Genomic DNA, 18196 nt, shown 5'->3' with positions numbered 1-18196 from the left:
TTTCATAGGTCCGCATACATCACTATGTACCAGGTCTAGTGGTCTGGAAGCTCTGTTTTCACTTTTCTTAGGAATTGTCGTCCTTGTTGCTTTTGCTTTTATGCAGCATTGGCACTTCATCATTTCTGAACAGTCTGACACTTTGAGATCCCTGGCTAGGTCTCTCCTCTGCATTTCCTTTATGCAATCTGGGTGTCTGTGTCCTAATCTTCTATGCCACTTGTGAATACAGTCAGCGTGTTTCTGTGTACTCAGCTTTGCCTGCTGTGCTGCGATATCCAGACAGTATAAATGTTCTTTTATTCTGGCTGTAGCTAGTGTTTCTCTTCCATTTTGGATAAAACACTTATTATTCTGAAACTTTACAGTAAGTCCTTTTTCTACTAGATTCTTTACTGATAGCAGTGCTCCCTCAAGCTTGGGAACATATAGCACATCTGTTACGGGTATTTCTGCATAGCTGCCATTACCCTTGGAGCATAGGAATTGACCATTCCCTTTCCCTTCTGCAATGATATTTGTTCCATCTGCTAGGTAGATTGTTTCTTTATGGTTCAAATCAAGTTCAGTAAAGAAGTCCTTGTTATTTGTCATATGACTAGTCGCTCCTGAGTCTACATACCACTTTTCTGACAATTGGGTTACTGTCGCTTTAAATGTTCCATTCCAAGTGTGTGCTCCTGTATCTGTAAGTGTGGCTTTGGCTCTTTGTGTAATCTTTCTGGTGGTTTGTGCTGCTCTGTCTTCCATATGGTGCAATCTTTTTTCAGGTGACCCACTTTCTTGCATCTGAAACAAGCTCTTGTTTCCCTGGTGTGTGGCTTAGTGTCCGCCATTTTAAGTGCTTTCTCTGTGTCACTTTCAGTATTGCACTCTGTAAGCTCCTTTCTGCGTTGATACTCCTCTATGAGCCTGTTCTTCACAAAGTCTGGTGTGATTTCTGCTTCAGGTCTCATTTCTAGTGCATTTATTAGTGCACTGTATGTATCTGGTAAACTGCAAAGGAGGATGGCTACTATGTGGTTGCTTTTGATTTCTTCTCCCATTGACCTGAGCTGTATGGTTATCTCTAGTAGTGCACTGATGTGTTCTTGCATTGTCTTGCCTTTATTAAATCTCATTTGATATAATTTTCTTAATAGGAATAGTTTGCTGTTCAAACTTGATCCTTCATGCACTCTCTGTAATGCAGTCCACATGCCTTTAGCTGTACTCTCTTGTCTTATGTGTATAAGCTGTTCATCTTCCACTAGTAAACTTATAGTGGCTCTTGCCTGTCTGTCCTTCTTAATCCACTGCTGATCCTCTCCTTCAGGTCTGTCTGCATTTATAACATCCCATAAATCATCTCTGGTTAATAGCATTTCTACTTTAAACTTCCATGTTTGATAGTTCTCATTAGAAAGCTTGCTAGCAGCTAGTCTGAGATCTGTGTAATTTGCCATAACCCTTCCTTGTATAGATCTCTCTATTCTTCTGTGGTATTAAACTTGTTTTACTCACAGTTTTCTTTCCAAGGTTCTCCTGGGTTGTTTCTTGTGTGCGTAACACAGTCTGCTGTCTGCGCCTGCTGGGACTTGCAGTGCGACTCGTGACCTGGATGCTGCTTAGGATGCACTCCTGAAAACTTTATCTTGTATAGACTCCAGTCTGGGCCCATAACCTGTTGGCATAGTGCGATGGATCGATACCATAGGTGTGCAGCGGGAAGTCTTATAGATAAAGTATCACCTCAGGAGTTACCTTGTATTCAGACAGAACGAGACTTGAGATGTATATCTTCTTTATATAGTACTGAATAGCAGGATCAATATAACAACAGGTTTCAGTATCAGCTTCTCAACTTAAACATGTCAGTAACATCAGCTCATCTCCTTTCCTCAGAGACTTTTCTAGAACACACATGTGAGGAGATAAAACAAACAAGTACAAACATATGCAACAGACAAACACTACACCTCTGTAAGTATACAGCGCCATCTGCTGCCCCTGTACGGTAACTACATGCATATAAACAAACCCATAGTCTGTTGTCCATATTTCAACAGTGACAACGGCAGGGGGACCCTTCCAAAACTTTGCTATGAGGCCCACAAACTTCTAGTTACACCCCTGTGAAAGGGGCAGAATCACGTGAATCCACATGACCACATATGTATGTGCAGTGCATAATCATGCACGATAAACTGCGCCAACCCTGCCTCTGACCAAACTTGCATATTTTATGTTCAAATGGCTGATAGGAATATTTATACCCACTTCTGGGGAATAAGCATTTGCGGACTGTATCTGCAGATGGGAATGCACATGCCAGAAAATGACGTAATAATCAGCGGTGGCTGGAACCCCTGTGCTGCACGCTGACCATATAGTGCAGGGGGGACTGCTTAGCACGTATAAACATACATGTAGGGAAGTCAAGCCCGGGCCATTTTTTCAATCCCGGGTATTGGGATTGAAAAATAGCCAATCCCGGGATTCTCGGGATACCCGGGATTGGCTTTTATCTAGATGGCCGCTCCCTCGCCCCACCCCGCCCCGCCCGCCCCGCATATATAATTTACCATATACCGAGGGCGGGAGGGAGGGAAACATCCATTCATCGCTGCTGGGAGCCGCTGACAGCGCAGCGTGACCTCTCACGCTGCACTGGGGACCCGGAAAGAGGAAGCTGGGCAGTGTCTGAGCATCCTGTGGACGCTCAACGCTGATCCCTCAATCCCCGGGATTGGAGCTTCCAATCCCGGGATTGAATCCCGGCCATTTTTGGGCCTAAATCCCGGGATCCCGGCGATTCCGATCCCGGGATTGGCCACCATACATACATGTCATCATGTATGTAATAAATGTGATAAGCGGTTTCCCTCTGCACTATATGGTCGGTGCAGCAGCCGCTGCTGGTAATAACAAGTAAATCCTTATAATGAAGATGGCTATCAAACTAATTCAATATATAATGGCCATCCATCCATAAAGATGTGTACAGCTCAGGATGTGGGCAAACATGATATATACATTCATTTCTGTATAGGCAAAGCTGGAGCGATAACGGCCCAGTTACGAGCAACTCTGCATCAGTCTGATAACCTCTTTTCTAGCATCTATGCTCAGCGTGAGACACATGACTGAGGCTCAATGCTGCATTAATGATGTCTATATCATGTAGAAGATAGGTATGGGGACCTAGATGAAGTGCGATTCATTGCTCTCTGTCTCTTTATGCAAGGCCATGAAAGTGTTGCAAGATAGTTAAGTGCTATTAGAAAAACACATTTTTGGGGTATTTTAGAGCAATTCATCATTTGCAAGTAAATTACAGAGTGTCTGCTGCTCTCTGCAAAACCCACTCCGTGTCCTGCTCTTATTTGTCAAGTGGTGATTTAGGAAGTTTGATAGTTTTCTTGATGTGCTAATTCTGGAAACCTAATTGTGCCCAAACATCACACGGCTTGTACTGATTTCATGGCTTCAGATATGATAAAATGTCCATGGGCGTAGTCACAGAAAACAGTTACAGTAAAAATATGTCTTTGAAATAAATGAGATGCATAAATAGAACCAACACCAAAGCATTTATTGGCCACTCTTCACAAATGTGATTATCTTATTTAATGCATTGATAACCATTTCGTCAGCCCATCCCATCTCCTGGTCATGCCACTTCATCACTCCACCCTATTCCTCCCGTATTAGCCAATGTCATACCTCCCAACATGACCCTCTCCAGGAGGGACAGAATGCTCTGCTCCTGGACTTCCCTCTTAATTTAAGATTGCCATCACCTGTGGTGAAACACCTTTCTCATGAATTAACTAGTTCTACACAGGTGATGGCAATCATAAATTAAGAGGGAAGTCCAGGAACAGAGCACTTTGTCTCTCCTAGAAAGGATCATGTTGGGAGGTATGCAAAGTCATTATCCCACCACCTGGCAGTTGACCTGGGCGCCAGATTAGAGGGGGGAGTCGAGACCCCCTAACACCCCCTCCCTATGCGGCAGCGGTAGCTTAGAGCCAAGCAGAGCTCAAGCTCCAGACTCTATTAGCTGCCGCTTAACAAGGAGCTGCCTTTAATCATCACAACTGCTGAGCTGGAAAAGGATAGGCAGCCGGAGGTCAGAAAAGGGGGCGGGGCTACACGTACTGTACAGTCAGTGCCAGGCCAGCCAGCAGCATGGGAGAGAGAAGAGCTCACTATACAGCAGCAGCACAGCCTAAATAGTGAGTATGACTCAGGGAAGGGGTACTGTATGTGTGTGTTACTACTATATATGTGTGTTTGTATGAATGTGTGTATGTCTGTGACTGTATGTGAATAGTTGTGTGCCTACACCAAGAGCGGATTGGCCATAGGGCTCACCAGAAAGATTCCTGGTAGGCCGACGTGTCTGTGGGGCCTGTTTTGTGTGTTTTCATGTGGCCCCACCCCCACATGACAGGCAGCCTACCACACTCCGTACCAGTGGCGTGCGGTGAGGTCAGTGGCTGGTGAGGCACTGCAGCCATAATCTCTGTGGAGTCCCGACGAGGTCATCATCTGCCGCCGTGCCAATGCCCACTACTGCCGCCACTAATGGTTGCCGACCCTGCCAATTGCCTACAAAATCGCCGCCATCAACTGCCTGACCCCCAGCCGCTAATCTGCATCTCAGTCTGATGCCGCCAGTGCCTGCAGCCTTCCTGCTCATCAAACTTGTGATGAGCAGGTGGCTAATACATTGTCAATTTTTATAAATTTATGAGAGACAGAGAGGTGGAATATGGGGAGATGGGAGAGAGAAGAGAAATATGAAGACAGGAGGGATAGACAAGGGAGTAGGCACAGGGGAAGATGGCAGAGAGAGAGGAATAGGGTGAGAAGGAAGAGAGACGGAATAGGGGGCAGAAGGAAGATAGAGAAGGAATAGAGGGAGATGGGAGAGGAGGAATAGAGGAGATGGCAAAGAGAGAGGAGAAATAGGGGTATATGGGAAAGAGGAGAGTGAGAGGAATAGAGGGAGATGACAGAGAGAGAGAGAGAGAGAGAGGAGGAGCAGGCTGGCAGACTGGGAGTAATAGTGGTGGAGAGCAGGGGGCAGGATTGGAGTAACAGTAGTGCAGAATAGGGGGACAGGCAGGGAGTAATAGAAGGGGGGGGCAGGATGGGAGTAGTGGTGGGAAAAAGTGGGCAGTATGGGATCTCACCTCCTCTAATGCAGCTCCCGGGTCCCAGCCACCGTTGCTCCTTCCATGCAAGCTCACACAGGACGGCCTCAGTAGAAGTTATGGGTTCCGCTCCTCTGGTGTTCTCCGCGTAGTCCAGGGGAACATGGGCGTGGCCTGCGATCGGGTTGGGGGTGGGGCAGGGCTGCACCTCCGCACCAGGTGTACATAAGGCTCTTTGTTTTCTGGCTGCCCGCAGCTGTGCCCTCCTCATCACTGAAACTGTCTGTCCCAGTTCTCTTTGTGACAGTCCAGGGGCAAATGCAGGATTTTTAGGGGGGAGGGGGGGTTCCAGATATGAGAGAGAGGGAGAGATAGAAATAGAAGAGAGTGCACATATATAGAAACCTCCAACCCGTGTGTGTGTGATATATAAACACAGAACCAAGGAGACATTGGGAGTGAGGGGGACATGGGGGGGGGGGGGGGAAGAAAGAGGGAGTGAGACACAGACATGTTGAAAGAGAGACTTACATGCTGAGAGACAGTTCTGGAAAGAGAGTAACTTGGGTGGGAGAAAGAGACAGGGACAAACAGACACAAACATGGAAAGAGAAACGGACATGGGGAGAGAGAGGCAGACATGAGGTGGGATAGAGACACACATGGAGAGACACAGACACAGGGAAAGAGAGACAGACACAAGGGGGTCGATTCTATTCGGCAACTAATGAATAGCGCCGGGAATTAGCTCCCGACGCTATTCAATTCAGCAACTAGTTACGTCGGCGATGGCCCGTTCTCGCCGACAAAACAGGTTGAATTGTCGTGAGAACGGGCATTCTCCGACTTAACTCCCCGGCGCGAGGCTGATTCCCGACAGAATCAGCCTCGCGCCGGCCGCGAGGCAGCACTTTTGTCGGGTTTCTCTTCTCATCCCCCGGGGATGAGAGAAGAATTCCCGACAATTGCAGGTAATTAGTTACTGAATTGAATAGCGTCGGGAGCTAATTCCCGACGCTATTCATTAGTTGCCGAATAGAAGGAGGGATAAGACATGGAGAAAGAGACAGACATGGGGAGGGAGAGAGAGTGAAACACACACACATGGGGAGGGAGCAGACATGGAGAAAGAGACACACAGGGAGAGATATACAGAGACGTGGAGACAGACACAGGGAGAGAGACAGACAGACATACGGAGAGAGAGAGAGAGAGAGAGACGAACAGAGAGAGGAAGAAAGAGGAGTGACATGGGGAGGGAGGAGATATGGAGAGACAGACACAGTGACCAAGAGAGACAGACATGGGGAGGTAGAGATACAGGAAGAGAGAGAGAGACACGCACACACACACATTGGGAGGTAGGAGGAGACATGGAGAGAGATACAGACACAAGGAGAGAGAGACAGACAGACATGTGGAGAAAGAGACCGAGACAGGGAGAGACAGACACAGGGAGGGAGAGAGAGACTGAGGAAAATGGTATGTTAACCCAGTGGTTCTCAAACTGTCATCAGGACCCCACACGGTTCACGTTTTCCATGTCACCCAGCAGCTGCACTGTGTATCACCAACTGTCACCATTTTAAAAATCTACAGGTGACCTGCAAAACATGAACCGTGTGGGGTCCTGAGTAGAGTATGAGAACCTGTGCCCCTATTCCAGGTGCTACAAGGGCAGCATTTCCACAGCAGCTGTTAATACGTAGAGGTTAGTTACGCCCTGAAACAAAATACATGATGAAACAGCGCTCAACAGAATAATATAATAATATAAAAGAGATGGCATGGTTAATATATTAAAACACTTTCATATGGCAAATATCCCATGTATATCACAGAAATAGTAAAGTGACAATCAGCTTGCAATTAGCATTAAAATCAGATATGTTTAAAAAGTAAATGAAGTAATATGTAACAATTTATGCCCCTGTTCCAATAATACAGAATACATGTCAGTATACCTGTTCCTAGTATAGTCCCTGGGGGGTGATAGGCAGTCTATTGATGAGCACAAAATCAACAGCAGTGAATAGTTACCGCAGCTGATGGTAGGGTCACAATGGACAAGGTCGCATTCTGGCGGCCGGGATCCCGACGTCGGTATGCTGACTGCAAGGATCCCGGCCGCCAGTCAACCATACCCAATGCATTTGAATGACTACTTGTGCCTGGTGTAGGATTGTGACCCTACCATCAGCTGCGGTAACTATTCAATGCTGCTGATTTTGTGCTCATCAATAGACTGCCTATCACCCCCCCAGGGACTATACTAGTAACAGATATACTGAAATGTATTCTGTATTATTGGAACAGGGGCATAAACTGTAACATATTACTTCATGTACTTTTTAAACATATGTGATTTTAGCTCAGATTGCAAGCTGATTGTCACTTTACTATTTCTGTGATATACATGAGATATTTGCCAAATGCAAGTGTTTTAATATATTAACCATGCCAACTTTTATATTATTATAGGTTATTCCAGTGCCGGATTAAGAGGGGACCCAGGGGGTAAGTACCCCGGGCCCTCCAGGTCTAAGCTGCTGTCCACTGACAGTTCTACTGTCTACAGGTTCCACCGCCAGCAACAGCACTCCCAGCAGCAGCGGCAGCTGCTGGGAGAGCTGTGCCCGTGTCGGAGCCTGGAGAGAAATAGAATAATCCCCTACGGCTACACCCTTGATGTTTCTACTGGAGGGCGGGTGACACGTGGAAACGCCCGGGATGCCCGCTGCCAGCAATACAGTCCCTTACAAGGCTGCGTGCCGTGGCCGGTGTCTAAGCCCCTGTCCCAGTACACAGGATTCATTAGAGTGGAGGAGGAGGCGAGGATTGACAGAAGTGTGCCCGCCTCCTCACTGCCCTGCGATCTGTCTCTGTCCCAAACTCCCATCGCAGCATCAGCTCCAGCTCGTGGTGTTAGGTGAGGGACTCTGAGGAGCAACAGCAGGTTAGATTAGAGTGGACTGATGGGGGAGAGTGCTGGGCACAGGCTGTACTGCACACACCCAGCTCAGACACTAACAAGTGCTTCGTTTAGTGTTTGGGACACTAGCTGCAATGTGCCAATGTGGCTGTGTGCATATGTGAATGTGGCTGTGTGCATTTGCGTGTGTGTGCATATGTGAAAGTGGCTGTGTGCATTTGCGTGTATGTGCATATGTGAAAGTGGCTGTGTGCATTTGCGTGTGTGCATATGTGAATGTAGCTGTGTGCATTTGTGAAAGTGGCTGTGTGCATTTGCGTGTGTGCATATGTGAAAGTGGCTGTGTGCATTTGCGTGTGTGTGCATATGTGAATGTAGCTGTGTGCATTTGCGTGTGTGTGCATATGTGAATGTGGATGTGTGTGGCTACGTTCTTTGCAGTTGGACCACACCTCATTGTTGGTGTACTACATTTTTCAGTTATTTAAGGGGGGGTTACTGTTCGCACTGGGTATGTCTTGTAACTGCCCTGCCCCTGAGTCTGTGCCCACAGGCTTGATCGTCTCCCCTCCGTCTGCAGCGTTAGTGTCGAGTAGACGCGCTGCACAAAAGACAACTGGGGGTGGAGACATCCTCCAAGAAGGCACTGAGGAGCGGGACTCTGAAGGGGAATCATTAAACATGTTTTATGAGGTGGGGGTGAGAGAAGGTTATTAAATCCTGACATCAGGGAAGGGGGCCCCCCTGTTTTCAGTGCCCCAGGACCCCTGAAGGCTTAATCCAGTTATTCTATTGTGTGCTCTTTCATCATTTTTGGTAGGGGAGAGAGATAGAGACTGACATATGGAGGGAGAGAGGCATGGAGAGACAGACACCAGGAGAGACAGGGAGAGACAGACATGCAGAGAGAGAGAGACACACAGACATGAGGAGAGTGATATGGGGAGGGAGACTGGTTTGGGAAGGGACTCAGAGAGAGGGACACAGAGAGAGGGAGAGAAACAGCTAGACACATGGAGAGAGAAACAGGCATGAGGAGAAAAGACAGGGACTACTTACCCGATCAGCCATCCCCCCTCCAGCATGCCAGACACGGACCTGCTGCAGAAACACTTCCTCACCCGACCTCTGAACTCTCAAAGGCCCATGGGAACTGCCTGAGAGGAGCTGGCCGGGTGAAGTGACTCTGCAGCTCCCCCTACAGTTCAGTCAGCCCAGCCTCCACATACGTATAATGATGCTGTGCTGCAGCTGCACATTACAGACGGAGCCTGCTCTGCTGCCTTGAAGTCCTCCGTCTCCGGTAAACTTCGGGGGGGGGGGGGTCACAATCGGCATCCCTTGGTGTAAGCTCGGGAGAGGGGTTGACATTGTTTGCGGCAGTCAGCCCGGGAAGGGGGGTGGATTGTTATTCTGACAGTACAATGCACCCCTGCTGCCACTGCCCAATCATTTAGTGACAGGGGAGTGCTCTCATATCTGAAAGCACGCCCCTTGTCAAAGCGGCACTCCTAGAGGTGCCGCTTGCAGGGCTTTTTGTAATGGGCTTTTACTGCCCAATGCCTGGCCCCGCCCCCCGCTTCCGGCCCTCTCATATAGCTAGCGGGAGGCACCGAAAGCGGTGCCTCCGATTCATAAGTAAAACCGTTTTTTTTTATATAAAAAGATGATTAAAATAATATAAAGTCTAAGCACATACTTATGACACATCATATGTGTCATAAGTATATTCTTTCTATTATTTTAATCATTTATGACAGGGGAGGCACTGCCTCCCCTGCCTCCCCTGACTGCACGTCCCTGCTCCGTACACTGCATTGTCCCCATTCATTCTGTTATACCATCTCTGCAGTACAGAAACTCTGCCATCCAGTGATGCTGCCATAGCTACATGGTATGTTTTACCTCTCGTGCTGCCCATGTCGGACCACTTCTGCAAAATTTTACAGGGACACTTTTAGTTCCCAATCTGCTCCTGGTCTCAGACTCAGCTGCAGCAAAAGATGCAAGGATGGCCGCAATTGCATACAATCAGGCCCTATGAGGAGGGATCCCACTCTCCTCAACAGATCCCACCCCCTCAACAGACCTCACCCCCCATTAGGGCTGCTTCCATTAATTTCCCAGGCTGGTTTTCCATTCCAATCCACTCATGGACATATCTGTATGTGTGCTTGTGTGTCACTGGATGTATATATATGTGACTCTATATATCAGTGTTTTTCAACCACTGTGCCGTGGCACACTAGTGTGTCCTGAGCAGTCTCCAGGTGTGCCGCCATAGAAGCAGGGCCAGACCTGTCAGTGTTTTGCCGCTACTGAGGCCCTGAAACGATCAATACTGGTGGGTTTAGTGGTTGCAGAGCCAGTTCTAATTTTGGGCCTGGCCAGTTTTGGGCTATTCTGGCTTTCTCAGATGTGGCTCAGGCGTTACCTATGGAGAAGCTGTGACATGACATCCTAGAACACGCAACTGCACCATGCATCACCATTATATTTGAATGTGCCATCGCAATACTTAAATCTTGTTCAGTGTGCAGCGAGTTGTAAAAGGTTGAAAATCTCTTCTATATATGTATGTAAGTACTGTACAGTATATAGGTGTGTGGCTATATGCATACAGAAGGCAAACAAACTAACAAGATAACAGAAGTACAACCACAAAACTCAGGATCATTATGTGGCCTCTCCTCACCTCTGTCATGAGAACTCCAGGACCAGGCTTACCACCTATCCGGCTGAGAACATCAAGTCTGCCCCTGGGCCTAACCCTCAAGATGAGCAGGGAACTGTTGGGGCACAGCACCAGGACCAGGCTCAGCAGGGACATCCCCATTGCTCCTGAGTGTGCCCCCAACATTCTCATACCCACCCGTACTATGATCTCATCAAAATAATGTTAACCCAATTTTCCTTCTGCCACTGGTTACCTCCAATTGTTTTTTCCCCCGTTTTTTTTTTCTCTCTCTCTCTCTTCCACCCCACCGAGTGCTTTTCTGTAATGTTTACCTCCACTGATTGCACACCCTGCCATTGCGCCCTACATACAGGGTACCTCATACTACTACACAAGTGTCAGTTTTCCCATATATGCACTGGGCCCTTGTATGGCTCCCCTCCCACAGCGTAACCTTCGAAGTGTGCCCAACATGGTTGCCCCATATGGTACACTTGTGGATGAGATGAAAAATACATGGACCTGGTGGTTTTGTTGGAACCCTACTCTGAACTTTAGGACTCTGAAATCACCTCCATTTTGTGTTGTCTCTTCTAGGGGTGGACTATTCCACTCTGGGTAATCCTACGCTGTACGCCCAAGATGGCTGCTGCACTTGGTACCTTGTGAGGGTGGAATACACAACCATTGGAAGTCATTACCCAAAATGCCTACACAAATCATGCATTATGCTTTCTGTGTGCTTAAGGTTTTCTTTTATGTCTGTGTTGCTTATCTATTGCTGTATTACTTAGATCCGCTGTATTATGTTCATTGTTTTTGATGTCTGTAAAGCGCCTTGAGTCCTGTTGGAGAAAGAGCGCTATATAAATAAAATTATTATTATTATTATTATTATTATTATATGTGAGTGAGTGAGTGAGTGAGTGAGTGAGTGAGTGAGTGAGTGAGTGAATGTATGTGTGTGTGTATATGTTTAGGTGTGTGACAGTATGTATGTATATAGATGTGTGATTTTATGTACAGTGTGTATCAATGTCTAGCTATTCCCTCCATAAGAAGCTTTGCAGCAGCTACCAACTATTTGCCCTTGTGGAGTATATATACAGTAGTGGCTAAAATTGTGGAAACCTTTTGTAAAATGTGTGTTTTTAGGGTTTAATTGCGTATAACTGCAATATTTAAAAAAAAAACAGAAAAAAAGAAAAAAGCCTATGAAGGTATACAGTATATCACTGGAAAGATAATTTTATACACAATATAATCAGTGCTGCATGTACGGTGGTACGGCGTACTGGTAAGAAATTCCCAGCCGGTATGCCGTACCACCGGGCCATTCACCATACCTGCCTCCCACTGGCTGCTATGTGAGGGGAGGAGAGCGCAACGCAGTGCCTCTCCTGCCCCTCAATTCTCTGGGATTGATTGTCCGGTCCCCGGCGGCTGGGGCGGCGACGGGGTGAATCTCATAAGGCACCGGTTTGCTAGCCAATCAGAGCTCGTGAACCGGCAGCCGCAGCTCCTGATTGGCTGCCAGTCCGCGAGCTCTGGTTGGCTAACGAACCGGCGCCTCATTTGAGATACCTGCCGCCGGAGCTGCAGAGACCGACCGGACTTCACGAGCATTGAGGGGCAGGAGAGGCGCTGCGCTCTCCTCCCCTTACACAGCAGAAACAAGAGGCAGCGGTGAGCAGGGCGGGGGGCACTGTATATCTGGCACTGTGGGGGGCATTTGTATATCTGGCACTGTGGGGGCATTTGTATATCTGGCACTCTGGGGCAATGTGTATCTGGCACTGTGGGGGCAATTGTGTATCTGACACTGTGGGGGCAATTGTGTTTCTGGCACTGTGGGGCAATGTGTATCTGACACTGTGGGGCATTGTATATCTGGCACTGTGGGGGCATTTGTGTATCTGGCACTGTGGGGCATTTGTGTATCTGGCACTGTGGGGACATTTGTGTATCTGGCACTGTGGGGCATTTGTGTATCTGGCACTGTGGGGGCATTTGTGTATCTGACACTGGGGCAATGTATATCTGGTACTGGGGGGGCATTTGTGTATCTGGCACTGTGGGGCATTTGTGTATCTGGCACTGTGGGGGCATTTGTGTATCTGGCACTGTGGGCCAATGTCTATCTGGGGGTATCCTGCCCCTATCCCATTCACAACGGGAGGCACCACGATCGGTGCCTCCCAAACACATCTAAATAGTACAAATGATTAAATAAATATCAAGGAGATACTTATGACACAGAACATGTGTCATAAGTATCTTCTTTATATTATCATTAATGACAGGCACTGCCTCCCCTGACTGCACGTTCCTGCTATACAGTGGCATTATTACTTCTTTCTTTCTGCTGCTGATTCCTCTCCCAATGCAGCCAAGCATCTGACTAGCCTTCCTCATTGCTTTGTTACATTGCTTAGCTGCCTTTCTCTATCGTCCTAGTGGATGCTGGGGTTCCTGAAAGGACCATGGGGAATAGCGGCTCCGCAGGAGACAGGGCACAAAAAGTAAAGCTTTAGGATCAGGTGGTGTGCACTGGCTCCTCCCCCTATGACCCTCCTCCAAGCCAGTTAGATTTTGTGCCCGGCCGAGAAGGGTGCAATCTAGGTGGCTCTCCTAAAGAGCTGCTTAGGAAAGTTTAGCTTAGGTTTTTTATTTTACAGTGAGTCCTGCTGGCAACAGGATCACTGCAACGAGGGACTTAGGGGAGAAGAAGTGAACTCACCTGCGTGCAGGATGGATTGGCTTCTTGGCTACTGGACATCAGCTCCAGAGGGACGATCACAGGTACAGCCTGGATGGTCACCGGAGCCTTGCCGCCGGCCCCCTTGCAGATGCTGAAGTAAGAAGAGGTCCAGAATCGGCGGCAGAAGACTCCTCAGTCTTCTAAAGGTAGTGCACAGCACTGCAGCTGTGCGCCATTTTCCTCTCAGCACACTTCACACGGCAGTCACTGAGGGTGCAGGGCGCTGGGAGGGGGGCGCCCTGGGAGGCAAATGAATACCTATTTTGGCTAAAAATACCTCACATATAGCCTCCGGAGGCTATATGGAGATATTTAACCCCTGCCAGAATCCGTTAAGAGCGGGAGACGAGGCCGCCGAAAAAGGGGCGGGGCCTATCTCCTCAGCACACAGCGCCATTTTCCCTCACAGAAAGGCTGGAGGGAAGGCTCCCAGGCTCTCCCCTGCACTGCACTACAGAAACAGGGTTAAAACAGAGAGGGGGGGCACTAATTTGGCGATATGCTTATATATATATTAAGATGCTATAAGGGAAAACACTTATATAAGGTTGTCCCTATATAATTATAGCGTTTTTGGTGTGTGCTGGCAAACTCTCCCTCTGTCTCTCCAAAGGGCTAGTGGGTCCTGTCCTCTATCAGAGCATTCCCTGTGTGTGTGCTGTGTGTCGGTACGTGTGTGTCGACAGGTAGGAGGACGATGTTGGTGAGGAGGCGGAGCAATTGCCTGTAATGGTGATGTCACTCTCTAGGGAGTCGACACCGGAATGGATGGCTTATTTAGGAAATTACGTGATAATGTCAACACGCTGCAAGGTCGGTTGACGACATGAGACGGCCGACAAACAATTAGTACGGTCCAGACGTCTCAAAAACACCGTCAAGGGTTTTAAAACGCCCGTTTACTTTAGTCGGTCGACACAGACACAGACAGGGACACTGAATCCAGTGTCGACGGTGAATAAACAAACGTATTCCTTATTAGGGCCACACGTTAAAGGCAATGAAGGAGGTGTTACGTATTTCTGATACTACAAGTACCACAAAAGAGGGTATTATGTGGGATGTGAAAAAACTACCATAGTTTTTCCTGAATCAGATAAATTAAATAAAGTGTGTGATGATGCGTGGGTTCCCCCCGATAGAAAATTATGGGCGGTATACCCTTTCCCGCCAGAAGTTAGGGCGCGTTGGGAAACACCCCTTAAGGTGGATAAGGCGCTCACACGCTTATCAAAACAAGTGGCGGTACCGTCTATAGATAGGGCCGTCCTCAAGGACCAGCTGACAAGGCTGGAAAATATAATAAAAAGTATATACACACATACTGGTGTTATACTGCGGCCAGCGATCGCCTCAGCCTGGATGTGCAGAGCTAGGGTGGCTTGGTCGGATTCCCTGACTAAAAATATTGATACCCTTGACAGGGACAGTATTTTATTGACTATAGAGCATTTCTATATATGCGAGATGCACAGAGGGATATTTGCACTCTGGCATCATGAATAAACGCGATGTCCATAACTGCCAGAAGATGTTATGGACACGACAGTGGTCAGGTGATGCAGATTCCAAACGGCACAGTATGGCCGTATAAAGGAAGAGGACTTGTTTGGGGTCGGTCCATCGGACCTGGTGGTCACGGCAACTGCTGGAAAATCCACCGTTTTTTACCCTAAGTCACATCTCTGCAGAAAAAGACACCGTCTTTTCAGCCTCAGTCCTCTCGTCCCTATAAGATCATATCTGCCCAGGGATAGAGGAAAGGGAAGAAGACTGCGACAGGCAGCCTATTCCCAGGAACAGAAGCGTTCCACCGCGTCTGACAAGTTCTCAGCATGGCGCTGAGACCGTACAGGACCCCTGGATCCTACAAGTAGTATCCCGGGGGTACAGATGGGAATGTCGAGACGTTTCCCCTTCGCAGGCTCCTGAAGTCTGCTTTACCAAGTCTCCCTCCGACAAGGAGGTAGTATGGGAAAAAATTCACAAGCTGTGTTCCCAGCAGGTGACAATTACATTACCCCTCCTACTACAGAAAAGGGGTATTATTCCACACTATATTGTGGTACTGAAGCCAGAAGGCTAGGTGAGACTTATTCTAAAAAAATTTTTTTGAACACTTACAAAGGTTCAAATTAAGATGAAGTCACTCAGAGCAGTGATAACGAACCAGGAAGAAGGGGACTATATAGTGTCCCGGGACATCAGGGATGCTTACCTCTATGTCCCAAATTTGCCCTTCTCACTAAGGGTACCTCAGGTTCGTGGTGCAGAACTGTCACTATCAGTTTCAGACGCTGCCGTTTGGATTGTCCACGGCACCCCGGGGTCTTTACCAAGGTAATGGCCGAATTGATGATTCTTCTTCGAAGAAAAGGCGTCTTAATTATCCCTTACTTGGACGATCTCCTGATAGGGGCATAGTCCAGGGAACAGTTGGAGGTCGGAGTAGCACTATCTCGGATACTGCTACAATCAGCACGGGTGGATTCTAAATATTCCAAAATCGCAGCTGATCCCGACGACACGTCTGCTGTGCCTAGGGATGATTCTGGACACAGTCCAGAAAAAGGTGTTTCTCCCGGAAGAGAAAGCCAGGGAGTTATCCGAGCAAGTCAGGAACCTCCTAAAAACAGTGCATCATTGCACAAGGGTCCTGGTAAAAATGGTGGCTTCCTACGAAGCAATTCCATTCGGCAGATTTCACGTAAGAACTTTTCAGTGGGATCTGCTGGACAAATGGTCCGGATCGCATCTTCAGATGCATCAGCGGATAACCCAATATCCAAGGACAAGGGTGTCTCTCCTGTGGTGGTTATAGAGTGCTCATCTTCTAGAGGGCCGCAGATTCGGCATTCAGGATTGGATGCTGGTAACCACGGAGCCCAGCCTGAGAGGCTGGGGAGCAGTCACACAAGGGAAAAATTTCCAGGGAGTGTGATCAAGTATGGAGACTTTTCTCCACATAAATATACTGGAGCTAAGGGTAAATTTATAATGCTCTAAGCTTAGCAAGACCTCTGCTTCAAGGTCAGCCGGTATTGATCCAGTGGGAAAAACATCACGGCAGTCGCCCACGTAAACAGACAGGGCGACACAAGAAGCAGGAGGGCAATGGCAGAAACTGCAAGGACTTTTCGCTGGGCGGAAAATCATGTGATAACACTGTCAGCAGTTTTTCATCCCGGGAATGGAAACTGGGAAGCAGACTTCCTCAGCACGACCTCCACCCGGGAGAGTGGAAACTTCATTGAGAAGTTTTTTCCACATGATTGTAAACCGTTGGGAAATACCAAAGGTGGACATGATGGCGTCCCGTCTGAACAAAAAACGGGACAGGTATTGCGCCAGGTCAAGGGACCCTCAGGCAATAGATGTGGACGTTCTGGTAACACCGTGGGTGTACCAGTCGGTGTATGTGTTCCCTCCTCTGCTTCTCATACCTAAGGTGCTGAGAATTATAAGACGTAGAGGAGTAAGAACTATACTCATGGCTCCGGATTGGCCAAGAAGGACTTGGTACCCGGAACTTCAAGAGATGCTTACAGAGGTCTTATGGCCTCTGCCGCTAAGAAGGGACTTGCTTCAGCAAGTACCATGTCTGTTCCAAGACTTACCGCAGCTGCGTTTGTCGGCATGGCGATGGAAAGCCGGATCCTAAGGGAAAAAAGGCATTCCGGAAGAGGTCATTCCTACCCTGGTCAAAGCCAGAAAGGAGGTGACCGCACAACATTATCACCACGTGTGGCGAAAATTTGTTGCGTGGTGTGAGGCCAGGAAGGCCCCACAAAGAAATTTCAACTCGGTCGTTTCCTGCATTTCCTGCAAACAGGAGTGTCTATGGGCCTCAAATTGGGGTCCATTAAGGTTCAAATTCGGCCCTGTAAATTTTCTTCCAGAAAGAATTGGCTTCAGTTCCTGAAGTCCAGAAGTTTGTCAAGGGAGTATTGCATATACAAACCCCTTTTTTGTGCCTCCAGTGGCACTGTGGGATCTCAACGTAGTTCTGGGATTTCTCAAATCACATTGGTTTAAAACCAGTCAAATATGTGGATTTGCAGCATCTCACATAAAAAGTGACCATGCTCTTGGCCCTGGCCTGGACCAGGCGAGTGTCAAATTGGTGGTTTTTTCTCAAAAAAGCCCATATCTGTTTGTCCATTCGGACAGGGCAGAGCTGCGGACTCGTCCCCAGTTCTCTCCCTAAGGTGGTGTCAGTGTTTCACCTGAACCAGCTTATTGTGGTGCCTTGCACCTACTAGGGACTTGGAGGACTCCAAGTTGCTAGAAGTTGTCAGGGCCCTGAAAATATATTCCAGGACAGCTGGAGTCAGAAAATCTGACTCGCTGTTTATACTGTATGCACCCAACAAGTTGGGTGCGCCTGCTTCTAAGCAGTCGATTGCTCGTTGGATTTGTAACACAATTCAACTTGCACATTCTGAGGCAGGCCTGCCACAGTCTAAATCGGTTAAGGCCCATTCCACAAGGAAGGTGGGCTCATCTTGGGCGGCTGCCCGAGAGGTCTCGGCATTACAACTCTGCCGAGCAGCTACGTGGTCAGGGGAGAACACGTTTGTAAAATTCTACAAATTTGATATCCTGGCAAAAGAGGACCTGGAGTTCTCTCATTCGGTGCTGCAGAGTCATCCGCACTCTCCCGCCCGTTTGGGAGCTTTGGT

The 18196-nt window shown here is 48.0% G+C and overlaps 1 long non-coding RNA gene across 2 annotated transcripts in view; it reads left to right on the top strand.

Annotated features, from left to right (window-relative positions):
* The first annotated feature begins 4066 nt into the window (after positions 1–4066).
* LOC134988851 (uncharacterized) overlaps positions 4067–18196 on the top strand; it is a 38878-nt gene continuing 24748 nt past the window's right edge. Inside the window, exon 1 of one of the 2 annotated variants that reach the window (XR_010194296.1) lies at positions 4067–4220. This is a non-coding gene — a long non-coding RNA (uncharacterized LOC134988851). Of the gene's footprint in view, positions 4221–9229; positions 9380–18196 lie in introns of those variants that run through there. The other variant, XR_010194246.1, reaches the window with a different exon arrangement.

This window comes from Pseudophryne corroboree, chromosome 1, assembly GCF_028390025.1.
Source record: "Pseudophryne corroboree isolate aPseCor3 chromosome 1, aPseCor3.hap2, whole genome shotgun sequence".
In the NCBI taxonomy this organism is placed as follows: domain Eukaryota; kingdom Metazoa; phylum Chordata; class Amphibia; order Anura; family Myobatrachidae; genus Pseudophryne; species Pseudophryne corroboree.
Note: the sequence above shows the minus strand (reverse complement) of the source record. Positions and strands in the feature narration are given on the sequence as shown.